This window comes from Syzygium oleosum, unplaced genomic scaffold (assembly GCF_021117445.2).
Source record: "Syzygium oleosum isolate NSW1041296 unplaced genomic scaffold, Sole_v2.1 Sole_v2.33, whole genome shotgun sequence".
Lineage (NCBI taxonomy): Eukaryota > Viridiplantae > Streptophyta > Magnoliopsida > Myrtales > Myrtaceae > Syzygium > Syzygium oleosum.
In genome coordinates, this window is record NW_026607517.1 from 814,717 (window position 1) to 840,000 (window position 25,284).

At 40.9% G+C, this 25,284-nt stretch overlaps 1 pseudogene; it reads left to right on the forward strand.

Annotated features, from left to right (window-relative positions):
- Nucleotides 1–397: 397 nt before the first annotated feature.
- Nucleotides 398–3,289, forward strand: LOC115665490 (transcription factor bHLH18-like; annotated as a pseudogene).
- The last annotated feature ends 21,995 nt before the right edge of the window (nt 3,290–25,284 follow it).

A 25,284-nucleotide genomic window follows, 5' to 3' on the forward strand; every position in this document is an offset into this window, starting at 1 on the left:
GGCGTTGTTTTTACAGAGGGAGATTGTGTTGGGTAAGAGCTATAAGATTGAATAAGCACAAGGTCTTCTTCTGTTGGGGGGAGAGGGGGAGGAACGAAAGGGGTAACTTTGGTCACCATCTAAGGGTGAGGACTTCTAGTCGTATTCTTAGAGTTCTGTAACTTAGCTGATTTCTTTATTGTTTAGCCAATTAAGTTGATTACTCTTCTGCTTTTGTCCTTGGAATGTTAGTATTTAATGCTCTTTGCTATCACAATCGCATAAATTCATTAGCTTGTCCACATTTATATGATTTGGCATGCTTTGCAGGAGACGCATAAGTTTGAATGCAGCATCTTCTCCGATATATATGTCCTCAAGTTCGAGTGACATGTTCGCTTAATTGATCGTAGGATTCTCCAACTTGCTCTTTCAATCTGAAAGAAGCTTCTTCAATGGAAATAACTACCATGAGAGGACTCCTGGATATGGTAAGTTTTTTATTGATCTTCTCTTATCCAACTATTTTTTATCACTGGGGTCCCTTCAAGTTATCAGTAAAATCTGACTAATCGTTTTTTTTTTTTGGGTAAGGTAAGAAATTTATATACTTTTCCAATGAAGGCTTACAGCGAAAAAAGTCGTACACAAAAACCTCGCACTTGAGGCGACACAACAAGTGTCCCGACAGGTGCAACGGTGTAACGACTCATGCAAAGGCTACAAGCAACAGCAAAGCCACAAAGAAGTCCAACCGGAAAAGAGACCTATAGACTGCAAACAAAGTAATCAAAGGATTACTCAAAAATGGAAGGGGATAAGCCCCAATTTTGCTGAATTCTTCTGTTGCGGTCATTATCAAGCACCGGCTTCATGGATAAGGCTTTGTCCCTTACCAACTTGATGAGATGATTGCGGATGGCTGGCATGAAAATAGGTCGATTCCTGAATAGAATGTTGTTTCGCTCCAACCAAATAATATGGCACATTGTGCCAAGTGCAAATCGAGCGATTTGCTGATGAAAATTCTGGGCCCCTATAGTTTGGATAGCCCACCGGAGGTTTTCTTGCCATGATCTATTACGCCAAATAAGATTACATTTGTTTGCCCAAAAAAAGGCAAGGGACCCAGTAACATTACAACCAAAAAAAAGATGGTCAATAGAGTCGGGTCTGCTTCTACAGAAGGCGCAAACACCATCGGATATTCTGTGGTGTCTTAGCAAAATGACTTGCGTAGGGAGTCTATTCAAAGAAATGAGCCAAAATCTGACTAATCGTTCAACCAGGTCAAGTTCAACTTTGGTTCGATTTGAGATTACACGAGATAACAATGTGCAACTCCTGGATTTATGATGACTACAATACAAGTAATGTATGCAAATAAAATATATTCCACGTTGATTGCACAGGGAATGGAGGATTCCGGCTTCATCAATCCTTGGCGAATGCATTCATTTGATGAGCTTAACACACTTCCCCTAGCAGCTGCACTGGGTGAACGTATGCAAGGCTTTTTGCCTCAATCTAACATCAATTCCCAAGCTTCTGTGGATGCTTCTTACTCCATGATCAACAGGCCAGTAAAGAAGCTCAAAACAAATAGCTGGAATTCATGCAGAGTTGATCCTGTGTCAACTCCTTTCGCTCCCTCCAATGTTCTTTCTTTCGTTGCTTCCAACTACACAAACGAAAATAGTGTTGCGAAACCTAAAGAGGAGGCAATCGCCAATCGGTTCTAAGAGCACTGGAAACGTCTCTGCTGATATGCTTTTTCTTCAAGGTTCATTTGGGAACCAGAATTATGTACTTAAGGCTTGTCATGGAGGTAAAAGGGTAAGTACAAAGAATAGGTAATCTCAGATGCAAGATCACATCATGGCAGAGAGAAAACGGCGAGAAAAGATCAGTCAACCGTTTATCGCCTTATCTCCCTGGACTCAAGAAGGTCGGAAATTTTTTTTCTTGGAATGTTTTTTCCTTGACATAATCCAATATTATCATATGGAAAGTCTCTTTAGTGAAATTTTTCTGAGCTATACACGTTAAAATTGACTGAGCGCTTGGACAGTTGGTGTTTTGGTTGCTATATGTTTTGCTTGTCCTCACTCTTTAATGATATCATCTCATGTTTACCCTGCTTTGCCCTGTCATTAACACATGGACAAGGCTTCTGTTCTTGGTGATGCAATTAAGTACTTGAAGCAACTCCAAGAAAGAGTCAAGATACTTGAGGAGCAGACTCGAAAGAGAAGCATGGAGTCAGTAGTCTTTGTGAAAAAATCTCAGGTAATTGATGATGGCAGTATTCTTCTACAGTCGAGAATTTCTCTAGTGGCCCTTGTGATGAGCTGCTACCGGAAGTTGAAGCAAGAATTTGCAACAGCGATGTCCTCATAAAAGTTCACTGTGAGAAAAGTGAGGGAGTTCTGGAAAAGATACTTGGTGAAGTTGAGAAACTCCATTCGACTATCGATAATAGCAGTTTCATGACTTTTGGGACATCTGCTGTTGATATAACGATTCTTGCTCAGGTAGCTACTCTCCTTCCATTAGCTTTCGGTCTTAGATTTGGGAAGAATATTCTGCAGTTATCTTAAGTGCATCAAATGAATCAGATATTCCTTCTTTAGTCCATGAATTAGGCAAGTCTCAAATGTAGTTACAGCTCATGAGTCTTGCGAGTTTAATCATACTGCAAAGTAATCCTTTATCTCCTGTAACTATTGCAGATGGATCCTGAATTCTGCATGCCTGTGAAGGATCTCGTAAAAAATCTGCGCACAGATTTTAAGTCATTCATGTGACGGAAAAATAACTCCTTGCTTCTGTTCATATATGGAATAACCGCCATTTCTGTTCACTTGCTGCGTTTGGGAGCTTTGAGGACAAGGAAGAGTCCATTCAAACAATCTCAATAGCGTCTAAATTAATCTGTTTACAATGCCTGTGATGCTCTGTGCTCCAAGACCTTTTACCATCAACGTTTTGTTTGCCTTGAGATTCATTTTGCAGGAGGGTTCTCCATCTGATTTTTGCGTGGTCAATCTGTTGATCATGTTCGTGGCCATCCTGTTCAAGATTGTTCTTGTCTTGGCTTTTTAAGTTTTTTTAGTGGGAGGATGATAGTTCAACCAAACTGTTGTTTCTCTCCTTACAATCTGAAGAGACTGGTTTTTTAGGAGTGTGGAGCTTGTGGCCTTTGTTTCTGTACTTGGTTCCGTCGGTGTTTGAGAGGCATCTTTAAATGTTGATGAGCCTCTTTTCCTTGTAATGTTTTGTTTCAAGGTAGTGAAAATAAATCAGTTGCCAGGTTGTATTTCCATGGTATTGTCTGGTCTGCTGAATATGAAAGTCTTGCCAACAGTTGTCCAGTCAATTCTCCTACCGTGCACTGCATCTTCCTGAAGGTCCCTTAATTATGGGGTAAATTGAAAGGAAAATCAACAATCTTTGAAGGTTTCGTAGCATAAAATTTCTACAATTTGGTACGAAAAGAGACTACGGTTTACCGTATTGAAGTGACAGCAAAAGCTTTGGGTTCATGTGGAATTGACAGGGATGTCTAATAGCTTTCGCTTAGAATGGAAAGAGGATTTACTGTATACCTTTCTGCAGTTACTTATGACACTAATGTTGTAGTAACTCTGTAAGTCAAACTTAGTTCAGCATGGAGGTTAATGTCAATTAGGTGGGGTGTAGAATTATGGCCAGTGCTTCCCTTAATTAGTTTAGTGATTTGGTAGATGGACATTGACTTAGAGAAATTGACAGCTGCAATACAATAGAGTCTGATCCCAGAATATAGGAGTTCAGCTCTACAGAAGCCAATCAAACCATGAACTAACACAAAAACTCATGGCAATCATCTGTCATTAGGGCTGTCCCCACCAAAGATTGCGTGGATCTTGATATGATTGTGAACCCTCTCTCCCTCATTGATTAATTAAAGTTGCTTTCTTCATGGACTGCAAGTGCACAACTTCTTAGACCATGACATCACTAATCAGACCCAACATAAACTTCAAAATTGCAGATCATTCGCTTCATTAGATCACCATTTAAGGCTTGAAGATTGTCTCAGCTTCTTTTGTTGTCGACGCGGCATTGTAAGATTGGCCGCCGCAACATAAAGTCTTTTCCAAGTTGCTTGCTTCCAACTTCATGCCACCGAGTTTAAGGGCGCGCATGGAATCCATTCTGGAGTAGAAATTCTGCTCCAGAATGGATTCCGGAACAGAAATGCGTTTGTTAAAAAATTTCCGGAATACATTCTGGAGCAATTTTTGCATTCTGAAATAAAAATGCGTTTGTTATAAATATTTGATTCCAGAATGCATTTTTTATTCCAGAATGAGTTTTGGGCAAGAAAAAGAGAAGCTACTTTTTGTAGCTTCTCTCTTCCAGAATGCATTCTCCCTATTTTCTCTCTTTTTCTCACTAATTTTTTTTTTCAGAAAATGCATAAAAATTGAAAAATTCCAGAAAAATTCATAAAAATTTCCAGAAAATAAAAAAAGTCAGATTTCGGGAAAATAGGAAATTTGGTGAATTTTTTTCAAAAAATATAAAAAAATCAAAAATTTCAAAACTTCACAGAATAGCTTAGAATACCTTTGGGCACCCACTTTGAGTGAAATTTAATTTTTTTGAGGTGCCCAAAAAAATCAAAAATTTCAAAACTTCACAAAATGGCTTAGAATATCTTTGGGCACCCACTTTGAGTGAAATTTAATTTTTTTGAGGTGCCCAAAAAAATCAAAAAATCAAAAATTTCAAAACTTCACAAAATGGCTTAGAATACCTTTGAGCACCCACTTTGAGTGAAATTTAATTTTTTTGAGGTGCCCAAAAAAATCAAAAATTTAAAAACTTCACAAAATGGCTTAGAATACCTTTGCGCACCCACTTTGAGTGAAATTTAAATTTTTTAAGGTGCTCAAAAAAATCAAAAAATTAAAAATTTCAAAACTTTACAAAATAGCTTAGAATACCTTTGGGCACCCATTTTGAGTGAAATTTAATTTTTTTGAGGTGCCCAAAAAAATCAAAAAATCAAAAATTTAAAAACTTCACAAAATGGCTTAGAATACCTTTGGGCACCCACTTTGAGTGAAATATATTTTTTTTGAGGTGCCCAAAAAAATAAAAATAGATTTCTGTTCCAGAAATCAATTTCTGGAGCAGAATTAGTCATGTTTTATCAAACGGATTTCTCATCCAAAAATCAATTTCTGGCAAAAATTCCGGAAATCAATTTCTAGCAAGAATTTGATTTCTGGAGCAGAATGGTTACCATTCGCGCCCTAAGAGTCAAAGGTCCAGCTTAATTGCTGTCACATCGTTAACAAAAATATCAAGAACTCCACTGATTCTTTTCCTAAAGCCGAATGATTTTCTTGCTACAAAGGTGTCGTTTCTTGACTGAAAAATCCGAGCTTGCGATTTGCGGTGAAGTGTTGAGTAACTAGCATTAGGCATACGTAATAACTGACGAAATAAGGCCTTGAATTAATCACCTTCCTTTTTTGTGAATTAAGAAAAATGAATCTTAGTCACTCGTAATATTATAAAATAATTCAATAAACGATGCGTCAAGATAAGGGTGTTGCTGTGGTGTAGTTGGTTATCACATCAGAGTAACACATTGAAGGTCTCCGGTTCAAGTCCGAGCGACGCCGCTCTTTTTTCGTTCTTCTTCGTTCTAAAAACGACTTTACCCTAATGCTGTCTAATGCAGAAGAGTGGGCCCGCCCTGCGGGCCCATCAAAGCCCAAAGCCACAAAATCTCCAAAAATTGTTTCCACTGCGGCCACATCGCAGCCACGCCATTCGCGTCAGCCGACCAATCACATGCACTTGTCGCATCATAGTAATTATAGTATCCATCCGGGGAGTACGAAAATATATCAGAACTTGAGATAGTATTATTGGTGGAATGGAATGAAGGTGGATATAGCCAAGCACGTGGCTAAGTGTTTAACTTGTCAGCAGATGAAAGCGCAACATTGTAAGCCCGGAGGATTGCTGCGACCTTTGGAAATTCCAGAATGGAAATGGGAGCACGTGACTATGGATTTTGTAATGGGATTACCAAGGAGCCAAAAGGGCCATGATTCCATTTGGGTGATTGTGGATAGATTGACAAAATCAGCACACTTTTTGGCAGTGCGGAAAGACTTCGCATTGGATTGATATGCCGAATTATACGTACAACAGATAGTTCGTTTGCATGGGGTGCCAGTGACGATTACTTCGGATCGTGATCCCAAGTTTACCGCTAACTTTTGGAGAAGTTTACAGACGGCATTGGGATCAAAGCTGCAGTTTAGTTAGCTTATCAGCCGCAAACGGATGGCCAGTCTGAGAGGACGATTTAGACTCTAGAGGATATGCTTCGGGCATGTGTATTGGATTTTCAAGGCAAGTGGGAAGAACAATTACCCTTAGTGGAATTTGCATACAATAATAGTTTTCAGTAGAGTATTGGAATAGCGCCATTTGAAGCGCTGTATGGTAGAGCATGTAGGACACCCGTATGTTGGGACGAAGTTGGAGAAAGGAGTATAACCGGGTCAGAATTAGTTCAACAGTCAGTTGAGGCGGTTAAGATCATTCGTGAAAGGTTGAAAACAGCGCAAAGCCGTCAAAAGAGTTATGCAGACAGAAGGCGAAGACCTTTGGAATTTCAAGTAGGGGATCACGTATTCCTCAAGGTATCGCCAATGAAAGGATTGTCCCGATTTGATAAGAAAGGGAAATTAAGTCCACGGTTTGTTGAACCTTTTAAGGTGTTGGAAAGGATTGGAGATTTAGCGTATCGACTCGCCTTACCGCCAAACTTATCTCAGGTGCACAATGTATTCCACGTGTCGATGTTGAGGAAGTATGAACCGGATCCGACCCACGTGCTGAACTATGAAGAAATAGACGTGGACGACAGGGTGTCGTACGTGGAAAGACCGGTGCGGATCGAGGATAGGAAGGAACAAGTCTTAAGGAGCAAGACAATCCCGTTGGTCAATGTGATTTGGGAACATCACGGGATCGAAGGCACTACTTGGGAAAGCGAGGAGCTGATGAGACGTCATTACCCCCAGTTGTTTGAATAGTTTCGATTTTGATTGTAAATTTCGAGGACGGAATTTTTATAAGGGGGGAAGAGTTGTGACATTTCAAATTTCGACCCACTTGGTATTTATGAAATGCATGATTTTAATAATGCACTTGTAGCAAATCCCGCTCAGACTTGATCACTCATAGGACACTAACCAGTAGGGAAAGGCTAATTAGGGATCTAGATTCGTGCGACCATAGAACCTGACCATGGACTGACTTTCGACCATAAGGATTGTCGAGGTGATATTTTGGGCTAATATAGACCGATCTAAGGATGGTCATGGATCGATTTGCAAATGTCGTATAATTGGATCACGGGTGATTCCGCCTCGGCAGAATACGAAATTAGCGAACGATCTCAAACCTATTCCAAACGATCGCGTTCTTCAGAACTAGTGATTGATACTCGCAATTACATGACAATTGAGGTCGTCGTGGTTCAAGTGAACTTAAACGTGGCTCGATTTAGTATCGACCACGGGTCGAATGTACGAATTTTCCCGAAAGCCGCCCGTTAGTTTGAGATAAGCTCAAGTCGCGTTTATTTGAGTTTGGCTATTAAATAGAGACCGAGTTTGGGCATAAAAAATTTCGATAGTCGTGATACAATATTTGGACGACGTTAGAAGTACCGTGGTCAGTTTTGAATTTGCTCGAATTCGTCAGAAAATTGGAATTTTGGAAGAAAATGGAAAATGACCGTTTTGCCCTTGAGATTTTATGAAGGCCAAGTATAAATGATAGGGGCATTTTGGTCATTTCACACCAACTTTAGAGATAAAAATTTTTGGACGGTTTTGCCCCTGCACTTTTTGTGAAATTCCAACTTTGCCCTTAGATATTTTTTAGGGGATTCGATATGGGCCGTCGATTTTTAGATAAGATCGAATCGTGGCCGTCGGATTAAAAGTAGAGAGAGGGGTAGGATGGTAATTTTACCTAGCGGGGGTAGACTAGGTTTTCTTTTCTTTCTTTTCTCTCTCTCTTCCCTCATTTTTCACGATCACTCTCTCCCTCTCCTCCCTCTCTGGCCGTGATTTCCTCAGCCCCCTCTCCTTCATGTGAGTTGACCAACCGGTCAGCCAATCGCCGTCCGTTCGTCGCCGTTTCGTCGAACCGTCGCTCGCCCTTTCGTCGTGTCGCACTACTACCGCAACCACCGTCTCTCTCTCTCGTTTCCCACCATGAAACACCATCACCAGCCACCCCTTTTCAGCCAAGAACAGCCAAGAAACCAGCAGCCCATCGCCGCCGATCGCCGCCGCTCGTGGATGCCGGTGAGTCGCCGGTACCCCTTTTCGTGGGACGCCGCCACCACTGCTGTTTGCTCTCTGCCCAGCCACCTTTGAGGGCTTGATTTTGCGTGGAATCACAAGTAAGTGATACCCTAACCCTCGCCTAGGATAACGGGTAATTTCGGGTTAGTTCGGGCCCGTTTTAGCAAGTTTTAGGGGTTATTCGTAGAGAAATGGTTGGACTGCTTTGGCTGAGCTGTTTGGATGAAATTGTGATGATTTTTGAGGTGGATTGGAGGTTAGAATTGATTGATTTTGTGATTGGAATAATTACGAGTGATTATTATGACTTATTGCGTGAAAAAAGGGGCTAAATGTGCCGTCATAGTGATTTTTTCTGTGGTGGCCGAATCACTGTTCATTCTGTGGCTGAATTGATGCATATTGGTGTTTGAGACATAGTGCGTGTTGGTTTGGGGTTGTCGGTAGGAGTACGACGACCGTGAGTGGTGAAATTTAGCTTAAAATGCAAAAATTCGCGTTAAATTGTGCACATGCAAATTGAATTGGTAAAATTGTGAGTTGGCATGGCTTACTGGTAGGCCGTATATGTTGGATGACGTGTGCGAATTGGTCATATGAAATTGGCATGAGATTGGGTGCCGATGTGTTACATGGCCATTAAATACCCTAAGGCGTTTTTACGCGAGTCCAGATAATAATTGAAAAATGTGTGCAGGTGTGATAACATAATCCCTGAGACGTGTTACGCGGGACGATGCTCGGTTATACCGGAAGACTGTCAACCTGAGGCGTGTTCGTTTACACGGGTTGTGCAGTAAGAGGAGATGGTGTTGCGCCTGAGGCGTGTTACACGGGCTAGAGACACTGAGCCTGAGGTGTTTTGACGCGGGCTATAGAAGTATTGTTCAACCTGATGCGTGTTACGCGGGTTGTGTTATAAAAAGGGAGATCGGTGTTGCGCTTGAGGCGTGTTCGTTTACGTGGGCTAGAGACACTGAGCCTGAGGTGTTTTGACGCGGGCTATAGAAGTGTTGTTCAACCTGATGCGTGTTACGCGGGTTGTGTTGTAAAAAGAGGAGATGGTGTTGCGCCTGAGGCGTGCTCGTTTACGCGGGCTATAGACATTGAGCATGAGGCGTTTTGACGTGGGCTGTAGAAGTGTTGTTGAGTCTGAGGCGTGATTATGTGGTTCGAGATCGATGGCTAGTTTTTGGACCTGAGGCGTGTTTACGTGGGTCAGAAATGAATTGGATGCGTGTGCCTGAGTGAAATGATGAAAGTATGATGTTGTGTCTATTATGCGAATATTGGTGTGGTTTTGGTTTGAATGGCATCTTTGAGTATGGCATGTTATCGGTTGTTAATGATAACGCTTGATTTAGCATGTGAAGTTTCGTGTGTATCAAGTTGAGATGTTGGTGCCTGCAATTGTTCTAGTTTACTGATTTTGTGATTGGCGTGCTTGAATGTGACCAGAGATACATGTTAGCCTAGGTTGGGTTTAGGGTGTTGCTTACTGAGAAGTGTTCTCACGGTTTTATTTAAAACCATTTAGCCGATCGAAGTTCCAGCGGAGTCGAGAGACAAGGACAATCCGATTGAGATCAATGCTAAGTCCAAGTCTTCAGAGGAACAGACAGGCATCGACGAGACTGATTCTGAGTGGACCCCTTCTAGGGCGAATAGGGGTTAGTTAGAAGTTAGGGTTGGAGAGTTTTGGAGAGGCGCCCCTTTTTGTGGTAGTATTAGTCTACCCGATGCCGCTAGTCTCTTTTTGATATCGGCGGTTGTTGGTGCAGAGGTTGCTGGTTGTGATGGATTGGAATGGATATTGTATATATCGCGATGTAATATAGTGCTTGATGGTTTGGTGATTTGTCTCTCCCTATTACCCCATGATTATACTGTCAGGGTTTATGTTCTCGTTTCCGCCGTGTTTGAACTCTGATGTGTTGGTTTGGGTCGGCGGCGTTTCCTGGGACGTCACACTATTTCGACCGAAGAGGGATGTCGCGAGCTCGATGGGGTTCGGGGCGTGACAAGTCCACTGGTGTTTAACTGTGAGCCCTTTGTTGGCTAAACCTAAACTTCTCGGTTGTTTGACCTCGCTGTAGGTTTGGGCCATTGAAGATTCCAAACGTGAAGGGTTTGTAGGCTTTCATGAGTTTATTATCGCTATGCAGGTTATACTTTGTCGCATTTATTTGTGGTAAGTATCCGTTTTGATAACTTGCCGAATGCAATTTCTCGTTTAACATGTCAAAGTGAACAGCTGATTTCTCTGGTACGAGGAGTTGAGTTATTATTATTATCATATCGAAGTTAATCAAATTGGACGGACTTAACGGAATGACTCGATTGAACAAATTTGATAAGTTTTAGGATTTGATTGCATTTTTTACGAGTTTTAGGACTCGAATGCATTTTTGACAAGTTTTAAGAAATCCAGTGAAATAAAGACCGAGTCTTCTCGCATTTGGCTCGAACTCAATTAGGTCCTCCATGTTTATCTACCCGTTCGGCTTGTTCGATGGTTCATATCGGACCTGGATCATGATTTTCTCGAGGGCTTCTTGTTGTTCTTCGTTTGCTGATGGGATGTTGCTGGATTGCGGTTTCGTTTTCCAAAATGTTCGTGGTTTTGTAGATGGAGATGGGCGCATCACTGGAAATGCCGCCGCGATGTTCTTCGCTATGTCGAAGCTTCCACGACAGGAGCTCAAGCAGGTTTTCTTGTGTGTCCATTTTTAAGAGTTTGGACCAAAAAAAAAAGAAATTGATCATCTCGCGTTCTTGCGATTAATTCAACTACGGAAACGAGTTGTCCTATTGTCTGACAATAAACTAGCAAGTGGACTTTTTGAGAAGTGTTTTTATTCGCATATGAGTCCATTTAGGGGATTTTGCATAGGCTATTGTAGGGGTGATCGGTTCCCGATTTGGTTCGGTTCTTGAGTGGAATCGGGAACCGGACCGGTAAGACCAGTTCCCAATTTTCAGGGATTTTGTATAGGCTATTGTAGGGGTGATAGGTTCCCGGTTTGGTCCGGTTCTTGACTGTAACCGGGAATCGGACCGGTAAGACGGGAACGATCGGTCCGTTTCCGAGCAATCCAATGAAACCTTTTTTTATTTACCAGCAGAAGAACAACAAGTGTAAGCATGACACACTTATCAAACAATATCATTTCTCGTAGCCAAATGGCCGCGAAAGGAGTACATCACATGAGGAATGCTTGGCTTGGATTTTATTCACAACTCCTCTTACGATTCTTGCATGGCAATTCGATGTGGGACTCTCCATTCGCATGGAGACACAATAACAGAGACAAGCCAAAAGTCCCACATTGAAGCCATTCACATGAAAGGATAGACACTCAATAGAGAAAATCCTTACACATTACACACCAAGAGTCCCACATCGAATGGAAACCAAGAGACTATTAGAGGGGTTGTGCATAAAACCCATGCCAAAGCCGTACACGGTAATTAGAGATCAAATGCTTAAACTGGAACCTTATGAAGAAATAAAATTAAAATTTTGACTAGTATCGGTCCGGTTTTTTCTTGAATCGAGAATCGGACCAAAAACACCGGTTCCAACTTTTTGTAACCGAGAACCGAACCGGTGCTCTTTAGAACCGGTTCGGTCCGGGCGGTTCCCTTTGCACACCCCTAATTATAGGGGATTGAACATGTGAAGTTGAATGTGGGAAGCGTTCCGCATTGGCAAAAGGTTGGATCGAAAGAGTTAGTTGTTGCTTGATAAACTTATGATTAAAGTTTCAGGGTGTTGTATCCTGCAAGGTGTCTCTTTGAGCTAACCTTTGAAACCCTTTATCAGTTCTGCTTGAATCGGAGTACATGGCAACTTGCACAATAAAGTAAAGTTTGGGCATGACTTAATTTTACGTGGTTGTCATTAATGATTGTCTCCACTCTTGCAGAATATAGTTTTTTACAGAAGTTCTCGACAATTCTGAAACGTGGATTGTTTTTATTTTGTCGGTAGAGCCCTTTGTTGGCTAAACCTAAACTTCTCGGTTGTTTGACCTAGCTGCAGGTTTGGGCCATTGCAGATTCCAAACGTGAAGGGTTTGTAGGCTTTCATGAGTTTATTATTGCTATGCAGGTTATACTTTGTCGCATTTGTTTGTGGCATGTATCCTTTTTGATAACTTGCAGAATGCAATTTCTCGTTTAGTCAAAGTGAATAGCTGATTTCTCTGGCATGAGGAGTTGAGTTATTATTATTATCATCTCGAAGTTATTCAAATTGGACGGACTTAATGGAATGACTCGATTGAATAAATTTGATAAGTTTTAGGATTTAATTGCACTTTTTGCGAGTTTTAGGACTCGAATGCATTTTTGACAAGTTTTAAGAAATCCAGTGAAATAAAGACCGAGGACAACAAGAGTCAAATACGACACAAAACTTATCCATCAACTTATTCAAATGACTCATGCGTCAAGCGACAGAGGTCATCCAAGCTTTTTTCCCCGAGATTTCCACAAAACTTCAAACCCCAACGCGACTTCGATGAAGTTCTGCGCCAGTCCATCGTTTTCCCTTACATTCCCTTGTCTACTTTCCTCTTCTCGGTCTCTTACAACCTACCGGTGTGGGCATGGTCAGCATACAAGGGTAACAAATGATGGAATGTCGATTGAGCGAATCAATCCCGTGTCGAATAGGACTCTATCTCCATATATATAGCAACGATGTTTACCAAGAATCCCAGAGCACAGGCGAAAGCTTCGAGCGAGCAATTGAGTCAGCTCTCCTCCTTCTTCTTTAGAGAAATAAACAGTAAAAGCTTATTCGAGATGCCACACTCATTCATATCCAGAAACAATTTAAAAGCATCTCGAGCTCTTCAATAAGCGCATCATTGAGTGCTATATGAGGAGGAATAGCCTACTGCAGCATTTTATGGTTCCATTGCGAATTAATTTTGAATCCATATGTAGCAAATCGGATGAATCGACTCATATCAAATTGAGTTTACCATTCCCTGGTTGCTTAATAGAACATGTTTTTATAATAATCCGGTAATCCCCATTAACAGTAAGAGAAAAAGGCAACATCCAAGACCAGTAGAAAACCTCACCGAAAAAAAAAAAAGCAGAAATGTCCAGAGGAAGAAAACGATGGACAGAGGCGTAGAGAGGCTATAGTAAATATCAGTTACATTAGGATTTTATTTCCAAATTCAAATATAAAAAAAATATAGATAGAGGGTATCTTTTCTTTCTAATACAACTTCCGAGAATCTTTATTGCCGTTTTTCTATTTTTTAATTTTAAAAAAGAAAAAAAAAGGAGAAATCTGAAACACAACATATCCCTGGTCTGCCTTACCAAAAAAAAAAAAAACATATCCCTGGTCTTGCTTAGGACAATAAATCTCGATAGAAAATTCTCAAATATTGGACAATTATTCTTTTTTCCATAAAGATAATGAAAATTCCTGCCTGGCCCAGTTTAATTTATACAATACCTACCCCGATAATTATTTTTTTGTATCACTATTTTATTGCGAGAAATATTAGGGATTTGATTAATCTTCAATTCCAGACCTCACACTTGAACAAACCCTAGCTGAAGACAATTCCAACCAACCACAAACAAATAATTTGAATGGTCTTCTTGCTTCCAAATCTTGAAGAAGGTCGACTTGGAGCTTAGTAGAAAGAGGAAAGGCGAATTGGAGAACAACCACAATGGTCGAAAATCGAAATTCCCACGAGTCCGGGAATGAAGGCGAGATGATGATTTCCCGGCCTCCGCCTACTCCTCCGAGGAAAGCTAATTCTGATACATACTTGTTGCCAACCATGGTGGCCAGGTGGTGTATGAATCTCCGGCTTTAGTTCACGAGTCGTCTATGGTGATGTACAATCCTCCGGTGATGCTTCACGAGCTGTCCTTGGCAGCTGTGCTGTCAAATAATCCATCAAGAAGACCTCCCACACCTGCTGTCCCACGGTGGCCGCCGAAAGCTTCCTCAGTCTGTGAGAGATGGCAAGAGCGAGACCGTCCATGGGCGACAAACCGACGGGCCACCGTGCACAGTATGAACTACCTCTTACCGAACAGGATCTTCACCATCAGTGGGGACGTCCAGTGTAAGAAATGCAAGAAGGTCTCGAGATTGAGTATGTCCTCCGAGGCGAGTTCCTTGAGGACGGCAACTTCATCGCGCAGAACAAGGCAACAATTCTCGATCGGACTCTGCAGGAGTGGATGAGCCCGGTCCTCCACAACCCAAGTGCAGGTTCTGCGACCAAGAGAACAGCGCGAAGTCCGTGATCTCAGTCAAGAAGAAGAAGAAGATGAATTGGCTCTTCTTGCTCCAAGGACAGACGCTCGGCTGCCTGACACTGAAGCAGCTGAAGTATTTCTGCGCGCACACGAAGATTCATCGGACGGGCCCGAAGGACCGGATCTTGTATTACACCTAACCTTGGGTGGTGTAAACAGCTTGATCCTACCGGCATTTCTTGCATTCCTAAGGGTTTTATTGGGTTTTCTTTGTATCCAAAATGGCGAAGAAAAGAGAGGTTTCAGAGATCATATTCCGTTCAAACTGGTTACATGTGTAAAGTTTTTTCTTCGGATATTTATATCTCAAAACTCATTTTGGATCAAAACTCTTGATAATTTCAAGCGATTCTCATCGCAAATGGATATGATATTATCCCCGAGGGAAGTAATTAGTGCGCTCTCTCTCAAACCCAGACCAACCGTAACTTTGGGGATGTAATTTAATTGTCTAAACATGCAAAGATTTCATGAATACGGAAAGATTTCATGGATTAGGGGCCAGAGATTTCATGGATAGGGTTCATGAATATGGGGTTTTCAAAAATATTTTTAAGAGCAATTTTGGTCAATTTTAATTTTAAATCACTGGCATGCAATGGTTGATTATGCGGATGCGCGATCAATTAATTTAATACTCAATATACCGAAACAAGAAATAAATTACTCAAAAATCGAAGTATAGGCTAGATTTATATTTTGATTTCCGTCTAACAAGAATATGGAAAGAAATCTTCTTTTTACGTGTCACATTATTTGAGGGATCACACAAAGTGGAAAGAAGTCTTTCTTTACGAGTCACGTATGGATTTCCCTCTAAAACAAGAATTAGAAAAAATGGAAACTTGTGGATAGACTCCTCCGGCTGAGAAGATCTGACATCTCCGAGTCGAGGTGCCTGAAATTCACCATCCTCTTCAAATTCTCGCCAATGTCGAGCTACCGTTCTCTTGTTCATCTTCGTGGCAGCGTAAAAGACTGAGGACGAGCTCACTCCCTCTCGACCTCCTCCGCAACGTCCTCTCCCGCCTACCCACGATATCGCTCCTCAAGCTGAGGCCCGTCTGCAGAGAGTGGTGCGACATCATCGACCCGCACTTCGCCGCCATGCACGTCACAAGTGGCGTCGAGAGTCCCCAGATTCTGCTGCTCCCAGGGCCGAGTCACGGAGTGGATCACAGATTTGCGGTGAGCAATGAGCTCCTGGTGACTTGGCTCCCCAAATTGGCCATGACGGCGTTGTCCCACGGAGCTAGAGCTTCATGTCAAGGGTCGCTCTGCTTTGACGACCTCCTCCAAGGCAGTACCTATCTGCTCAACCCTCTGACCCAAGAAATCGTGGAGCCATTGCGGAAGCCAAGCGATCGAACAGTAAAATAGACAGAACAAGAAAATAAATTAGACACCAGATTTACGTGGTTCGGTCGTAGTGATCTACGTCCACGGGGAGAGCAGCACGAAATTCCACTATAGATCAAGCGATACAACGGAGATTATAACTACACTCGAGTCACTCAAACACTTTAAGTGTTTAGCTCCAAAATTCTTTACAAAATAATCTATCAATCTCACGAAGGAATTGTACATAAATCTTACCACAAGATTTAATCGCTACTAACACTTGAATCATTAATGTAATTCTAAGAACAAAACCACGAAGATAGCTCACTGTCAAGCACTCGTAAACGGCGCTTCAAGACCTCTTCATCTACAACGGCGCACCGAGACTCTTTTCTGCCAAAAACAGAACAGCCCGTATTTATACTTAGGGTCCACAGTCAACCTTTCTCTCGAAGCAGACTCCATGCAAATATACTTATTTCCTTTTCCGAATCCAACTTTCTCTGACACCCGTCACCCGTGGCAAGAAGTCCCACAATTTCCTCTTTCACAGTCAAAGTCTTCTAGGCCAACGTTGGACTCAATTCTGCTGATTTAATTTCTTCCCGACTTCGATAGATAATCGTTATCTTTTATTTTGCACCCATGTTGACCGAGTCAAAGAAGAAGACTCACTTAGACTTTCCTTTTTCAGTGGACGAAGACTCCAGCTCCCGTTCGAAAAGCTAATTTCCAAAACTTGCCTTGGATTCTTTCTTTTTTTTTTAATTTCTAAAATTCAAATTTTTGCTTCGAGCTCAAACTCAAAACATATTTTCAACAGCGGACCACCTGACCAGCCGGTACAAGATCCTGCACATGAGCTTGTTTGTCAATAAAGACCGCGAAATTTGCTTGATGAGGGCAGAGGTCCTCGATCAGGACTCCAGGTCATGGAGGGACATAGCGAGCGTCTCTACCTGCCTCCTCCTCGGAGCTCCAGTCTTTGCAGCCGGATCGATCCATTTGATTGTCGCCGGTGCAGAGTACCACGTCCACAGGATCTGGTCATTCGACCTCGCGAAGGAGGAGTTCGCGAGGACTCCGTGCCCGGAGTTTGAAAGAGCCCGCGCGTTGGATCTCCGGGGAGTCCTGGGGCTCGTCGACAGCTCCCGTAAGGAGAGCCATGATGTGTGGGTGATGGAGGAGAGCGGGGTGTGGGTGAAGAAGTACAGGATCCCGCTGATGTTGCCGTGGGGGGCGAATGGTCACCGGTTCGCTTTTTTCATGGGCTGCGGTGGCCAGAAGATGGTGCTCTTGTTCTTAAGGAGCGTCTTGGGCTATGATCCGGTGACCGACGAGCTGGAGTACGCGCAGGGAGGTGGCGCGTCGCTGGACAGATTCATCGGCAGCATCACCGTGAGTTTGCTTTCGCCGGCCAAATTGTGGAACGCGGACAAGAGACGTCATCAAGGACGGTCCGAATTAATGGATTGGAGGTGTACTATGTGCACCAGAATGTCTCTCTAAATCTTTTGTTTGGTCGAAAGATGAATAATTTACTACTTCTTTTTTAATTAGTTGCAATAGCTGATGAATTTTGTTCATGAGATTGCATGTATCATCCGTTTCTCGAATTGAATTGGCATTGCCAGTTTTTTTTTCTTTTTGTGTGTGAAAAAAGTGTACTAATAACTATAGATTAGAGATAACAATCGACACGTACATACACATGTGACAAAACAAACAATCTCCACCAAAATCTCGATGGTTCTTCCGACAAAATCGACCGGGCGGGGAGGGGGGGGGGGGGTTGTTATTGCGGGGGATGCATAGCTCTTGAGCCAAAAAATTTATATAATGTCGTTAACATCTGATCGCCATTGGCGATCGTAGAAGACTACCGGAAGAGTATATTGGCTGCTCCATCTTCGACACCTTCGAAAAACAATGTTGCATTACGTAGCTAAAATTAGGACGCGATTGCGCCAGCAACCTCGCCATCCACGAGAGCCATGATCCTACTACATTGGGTTCATATAGGATAATGCATTTTGCTAAAAGGGTAACCTTGTGGTAAATGATGTCAACGCAGTGCGTCATGGTGGCACCTTTTTGTATAACAAAGACCAAAATCGAATGATTTTAAAATAGAGCTTTCCGATATTGGGAGCGAAGGCCGATTCCGGTTCCTGTGCCGACTTTTGATCCGCTCCGCCTTAGCTATTAGAATTGGAGACTCATTGTAAACCACGTCTGATTACTTTGATCCACCTATGAAGAATTAAGAGCAAGGGAATGAGAATGAGATGTGTTGCTTTCGCCAAAACCGAGACGGAGAGGTCATCGCAGAAGAAAAGAGTGATGCAAGTTCACCTGTATTTAGGTGACCAAGACGTGTATAAATACCGCCAGGACTGCCTTAGCATACTCGAGTAAACGCCATAATTGTCACAAAACACAAGTAAACACCAAGACGTGGATCACTAAATATGGCTAATATCATACTTCCAAAGTCATAAAACAAGTGAAAAAACCATATTAGTCAAGTTCCATACACGGTAACAAGTGCAAATAACAGGATGTCCTTGTCCAATAATAGCAGAAATCATCGAGAACGGAAGAGGCGAGGCCGAAAGGTGGATTCAACCAGTCCAACATATTAGGGCAACAATAAAATTATGAGCAATGGGAGAGGCAATCCAACCATAGAAGTAATTGAGATGTGAATCCACTCGAATGGTTTGCTCAGGACGATTGTAAAAGCAGAGCCGACCGCCACCAGCACACACAGACCACAGATATGAATAGAAAAGTGAGCCCCATTGTTAATTTTGTCGGTAGTGAGGAGCAGAAATCGTCTGCGGCAGACCGTGAAGTGACGATGCCGAAGAACATCAAAGTGATGGAGACAGAGAAGAAGAGAGCGAGACCGTCTGCAATCAAGAAAACCCTGAATAAGGTCACCTCCAGAAAGATTGGCCTCCCCGTATTGCTATCGTTGCCTACAAGTACTTTAAAGGCCCTAGCGAAAGCTATCGTTGGGATGAGAGTCGCGAGGATGCCACAAGATGATGCATACTTCATCCATTCGCTTGCCTCCTCCTGCACGTCTTGACATTTTTCTAGAAAATCTGCCCGATATGATTTTCTATCCGTACTTGGTAAAGGAGACTTCATATCTTCTACTATCTTCAGAGAAATTAAAAAAAGGGTCTATCAATGTAAATGTAAATTAAAGATTACAAAAGACAAATTAAGGTAAACAAAAGGTTAAAGAGGCTTTCACATTTGCGCCATCTTCTTATGTATATAGTGGTTGAGAAGAAAATGATGGATATAAGACATTAATCGGGAAAGCAAACTTCAAGCCATCAAAAGGCATGCATCACATATCAGAAAAAATATATATCTATGATTCATGAGAAAAAAAAAGAGAGTTCTTTTTTTTTTTAAAAGCGTAGTATTTTGAAGGATTCACCTAATAAATGCATATACTTTAGACTTTGAATTGAATTAAATCCAATCGTAACATAAACTATCATTTTACACTTTCATTTTACAGATTCTATCATTGGATGAAATAAGGCCGCGTACCTGATTTTGTGACGAGCATGATTTTTTGAACCACATAAGAGCTAGTGCCGCTACCACGAAGAGGAGAGATGAATCATGTTAGCAAATTGGGAATTGATAAAATATTTTTAAATTGAATTATGTTAGAATATGTTACGGAACAACTTGGATCAATCAACCTCCATTTCCTGAAATCCAAATCTACAATCCTCGATAATTCTACTTGGCAATTTGACATTGAGTAAGACTTCGAAATTAAATTTACAAATGTTGTATTAAATGATAATTTGCGACATACGTCATGATATAGATATTAATTTGTATACATAGATGAAGTAGTTGCCGCTTAACTTTTTTTGAATGATTTACTTTTTGTTGTGTTAATTCATAAATACTCAAAAACAATTTCTTTGGACATGTGTAGGCTGGGTATCGGCGAGCTAAATACAAGTTTTTTTTTTTGGTAAAGGTAAGAATATGTATTACTTTTCAAAGGGTGGCGCTATTTCCACTTTCATTTTGGCTAAGAGACTCCTTTATTTAGTTAAATGACAAAAATACCCTCTTTTTCTCTCTCCTCTTCAATTTATTGTTTCTTTTTCTGTTAGACTGACCGACAAAATTGCCTTTAGTTGTGTCATTTCTTTTGTTAGTTTCACAATACAAAAACTCAATTATTCTCAACAAGATATCATCTTATCTTGCATTTTGTTTGCCTAGAGAAGTTTGTTAATTTTAACATATTTTTAATCAAAAAAGCTACATAGACTATTATAAATTTCCATTTATGACGGCTATAAGGCATATTAACACATAATTAATTGCCTTTTTTTATCAAATAATTTGAGCAACATTTTATTTCAAAGTTGGAAATTAGAATTCAATCTATATATCTAGCCAATCTTGACCTTGTAGGTGTTTTCTGTAATAAATTTGTGGAGTTTTAAAGTTAAACATTTTAATTTGTATTTCAAGATGGGGTTGAGAATCTTATTACACATTCTTTACTTTTAAGCTAACATCAGCTTATTATAAATGAATGTTTTAAACAGAAACCTATTTTAAAGTTTTGATCCGCTTGCTATTAGATTGAATTTATAATCGATATTACTTACTTTCTTCATGGTAGGAGTAGAGCAACAAGAAGTTCCCTTTTTTTCCTTTTTGTGCTTTTTTTTTTAATATTTAGATATGAACTAAACATAAACATATTTAACATTTGATTATTTTTCCATATTTTGATCAATTTTTCTTTTCCGTTGTTGATCAAAATTGGCTAGATAATTAGATTGAATTTTAAGCTTCAACTTTGAAATATAGTCTTAAACTATTTGATTAAAAATAGGCAAATAATTGTGTGTTTATAAGCCGTCATATATATGTAACTTTTGTGATTAAAAATATGACACGAAAAATTAAATTTAATAACTTTCTCCTAGTAAAGTGAAATAATGCATGATAAGATGATATTCTGTCGAGCATAATGGAGCATTTGTATTGTGAAACTCAAAAGAGAGATGATAGAAATTAAGGCTGTTTTTTTTATTAGCTTGATAAAAAAAGAAACAATAAATTGAAGAGAGAGGAGGGTATTCCAGTCATTTAACTGAAAAAAAGGAGTGTCTTAGCCAAAATGGGAGTGAAAATAGCGCTGCCCTTTTTCAAAACACCATATACAATATAGCGCCAAAGCCAACCCTTGACCCGATTAGGACACAGAAATGTCCGAACAGGGTCCACGTTGGTTCAACAAGAACTATACAACAAGCCAAAGAGAGACCAACTAAATACAAGGCGACTTAATACACCGAATTAAGAGGCCATCTGGTTCGGTTCGAAGATTGAAGGTGGAAGACCCCACTTCCTTTGTAATTGCCGGTTCCTATGAGTATCCTCAACTCCCCCAATGGATATGGCTTTATCCTTCACGACTTTGACTAGGTGCAAGCACATACCCGGGATATATATACTCTTGTTTCTGAAGATGGCGTTGTTCCTTTCAGTCCAAATAACATGACATAGTGCACCAAAGGAAAATCTAGAGAGGCGGTGAGCAAAGGAAGATCCACCGCAAACTTTCATTGCCCACCTAATATGCTCTTGCCAAGGACGGTTGCGCCATGGAAGGTTGCATTTAGTTGCCCAGAAAGAAGCCAGCCTAGAAGTAGAAGTGCACTCAAAGAAGAGGTGGTTGATCGAATCTGGTCTATCACCACAGAAAGCGCACAAGGCGGTGTCAATCCTGCGGATTTGTAGGAGGAGTACCTGGGAAGGCAGCCGGTTGAGAGAGATAAGCCACAAGAGAAAGGCATGTCGGGGGGCAATATGATGATCCCAAATGAATGAGTGCCATGGGGCTGGATGCCCTTTCCTTCTGATATGATTCCAAGCTAGCGCTACCGAGAAAGAGTCAGAAGGATGTGGAGACCATATCAGTTTGTCCGGAGTATTCTCCATAAAAATTGGTGGTGAATCCGTCCAGCTCAGGATAGTGTCAAGTGTATATGAAGGTTGCCATAAACAATCATAGAATTTCCGAACCGAAGTATCCCGGGGGATCCGCGATTGATATATGTCCACATTGCTGAATATGAGGTAGCGTGGGCCTTCGTTATGCCACCAATCAAACCAAAAGGACACCGAGCGTCCATTACCAATCTTCCACCAAAATAGTGCTTGGGCAGAAGCTCGCAAATCCAGAATTTTCTTCCATGTCCAAGAGCAAAATGTAGGTTTGGATACAATCCAAAAGTTTGATTTTTTTAATAAGGTTGAATGTATCCATTTGCACCACATGGATTCCTTATCAGTAAAGAGAAGCCATATGTTAACACAAAAATAAAAGAAAAAAGATAAGAAAAGAAAAATTAATTCATGGTAGCTTCAGTTGGGCTGTCTAGTGAATGCTTGGCCAGGTTCTAAATAACCTCCTTTTGCTCAGGAGCATTAAGAATAGCAATCTCCATGGCAGAGCTTATCTCACACGATTGAATGAGGGTAATTTGTTGAATAATGCCTCTATGATTCTAATTCGTCCTCCCTTGGCAGTAGCGGGAAGGGCTTCAACGAAAGTGGAATCTCTGTTAGGCATGCGCCCGACCAGAATCGAGCACATTTAAGCGTCGACCTCTCATGGTCGCAATAGTGAACCTTAGTAAATTACTATCTTGATTGGCTAATGTCTCCACGGCATTCCGATCACCTTTCCATATGGCGTCAAATAAAGGCCAATATATTTGAGGTACATCTATTTTTGTCAGGCTTTGGCGCTCAAGATCAAGTGTAACCAGTGCACCGGCTCAAAGTTCCGATTAGACACGAATGCAAGAGAAGGGGCCATCCTTTACTCAGCTAAATAATGTTCATGCATGAGTGCACAATCTAAGGGAAAGTAAACAACCACAACCAAATACTGTTGCGAAAACACGCGATTGAACAGTAAGATAAAGTAAACATAACTAGAAAATAGATTGGACACCAAATTTACGTACACTTATGACTAATTCTTCCTCCCTTGGTGTTGTTTGCGCATGTCTGCAAGTGTATACTGGGGATTATGTGAAGAATATTGCTCCTCACTTCCCAAGTAACCAATGAAGAACAAGCAGATCCATACATAGATTCCTCACCGACTAATTAATTGAACAATCTTGAGATACTGGTGCCTCATCAGTTTCACAAACCTTAACGTCCTACTACATGCATTATGGAATCCACAATCTGAAATAACACGTGGAGACACGAACCGATTCAAGAAAGGGTGGCAAAGATCGGCAAAGTCAAAATTAGGAACCTTGGTGAGGCATAAACTGATAGCTTTCTCTCTAAAATCACTCGCTTCCAAACCAACCTTCATGCTGCTGGTGAACTATTTTGGCGCCATGTAAGTGTAGGTGTCGCTGGGATATGGTTTTTGTTCATAGGTGTTATAGTAATTAAATTCAGAGCCTTATTAGTTTTTGAGACGTATCGTTTACTCTGTTCCGAGAGAGAAGAAAAGCAATATCAATGGCCCATCAGATTGTTCACATTGTTTACAATTTAGCAGTCTAGTCACAACTGGAGATTATTTTCAAAGAAGCTCTTTGATGGTCACATCATTCTATCAATGATTTTTTTATATAAGCATCGCTTTGTCAAGGTTTGTTGTGAAGCATTGGGGTGCTTCATGCAATATTATGAACATATTCATTGAGTAGGAACAACACGGACACTAAAACAGGGAACTGTTGCAGGTTTCTGCACTATTGCTTCTATCGCAACAGGAAGAGAGGCATCTATTGGAGAGAAATGTTAATGCTGCTCTGCCGAAGAGGAGTGAGGAACTTCAGAGGAATCTAATACAGATAATATGTTCCTCACAATTCCTCAGGATTTCATAATCTTAATACCCTTTGCTCAGTTCGAAATGCCTTTTATCTTGCTTATGACATGCTGTTGGTGTATCGATAGAGTTTCAGTGTTCGAAAAAGGGCCGACCGTGTGTTGATCATTCCAATTATTATTGGCCTTGTTATATCCAGGCAGGTTCTCTTAGTTCTTCCTGCATCACTTTCCCTTATGAGTCTTGTCTTCCTTTTTGTTATTTATTTATTGATGTATTTGCGTCATTTAAGATGAAAAAAGTATTGACAAACTACTTTTTCTTAAAGGTTACAAAGGTGAAAGCTCTCTAGTGCTGGTACAGTGAAACACCACACTAGTGCCAATAAACCACAACATATTGCAGAGTTCATGAGCAAAACATTAATAAAAACGGTCCATAAAATGCTCTACAGTATTGGTATGACTGGGAGATTTCTGGCGGATGTGCTTAATACAATGAGCTACCTGATGAATAGATGCCATCGACTGCGATTGGATGTCAAACTCCTGAAGAAGTATGGTCCGGTAATGTTGCTGATATTCAGTTATTAGAATATTTAGTTGCTCGTGTTATGTTCGAGTGAGTGATGTAAGCTTGATTGAAGAGGAATAAAGTGCATGTTCCTAGGTTATGGACAAGGTGAGCGGGTCTATGTTTATCGTGCCCGGAATTAAATTCATTTGTATTCAGTTTATAAGTTACATTTGACGAGTCTCCAATACTTATGGGTAAGAGTGTTATTGGTAATATTTATACGGATTTCGGCGGTGTTCAGCTCACAGCAGAGTTGCAGCCAGAAACTTCTAAGGTAGCGGGTACTAGCGGAATAATCGACACAGATGCTTGTAATGAGGTGGAACCTATGGATATAACGATTGCTGTAACTACTGATATTGATCAGATGTGTGTTCGATCTCCTATCAGATATGTATGCAATGATGGTTTTGCTTCATCTGTGATAGAAGAGGTTGTGTCGTAAAATCCTTGTGGAACAGTTAAATGTGCAAATGAAGTTAATTTTATGATGAAGTCCACGGTTATCGCTTGCACTGACAAAAAAAAAAAAGGAACATTTGCGTAGAATATAGTAAGTGATGTTAAAGTGGTGGGACGATAATTTTGGCAAAAACACTGTTACGGGGCGCGGATTAGCTAAAGAAGGCGTGGAAAAAACTCCACCATTTTCTTTATCTGCTTGTTTTATTATAAGCGAATATTGGAAAAATGATCTTCTCTTTTTTAAAATATACCTAAATAGTGATGGAGTTTTTATCGTATCTATCTAGAATTTAGTGTAATTCACTGGTGTCATCAAGTGCTCCTATCTCTTGACAAAGA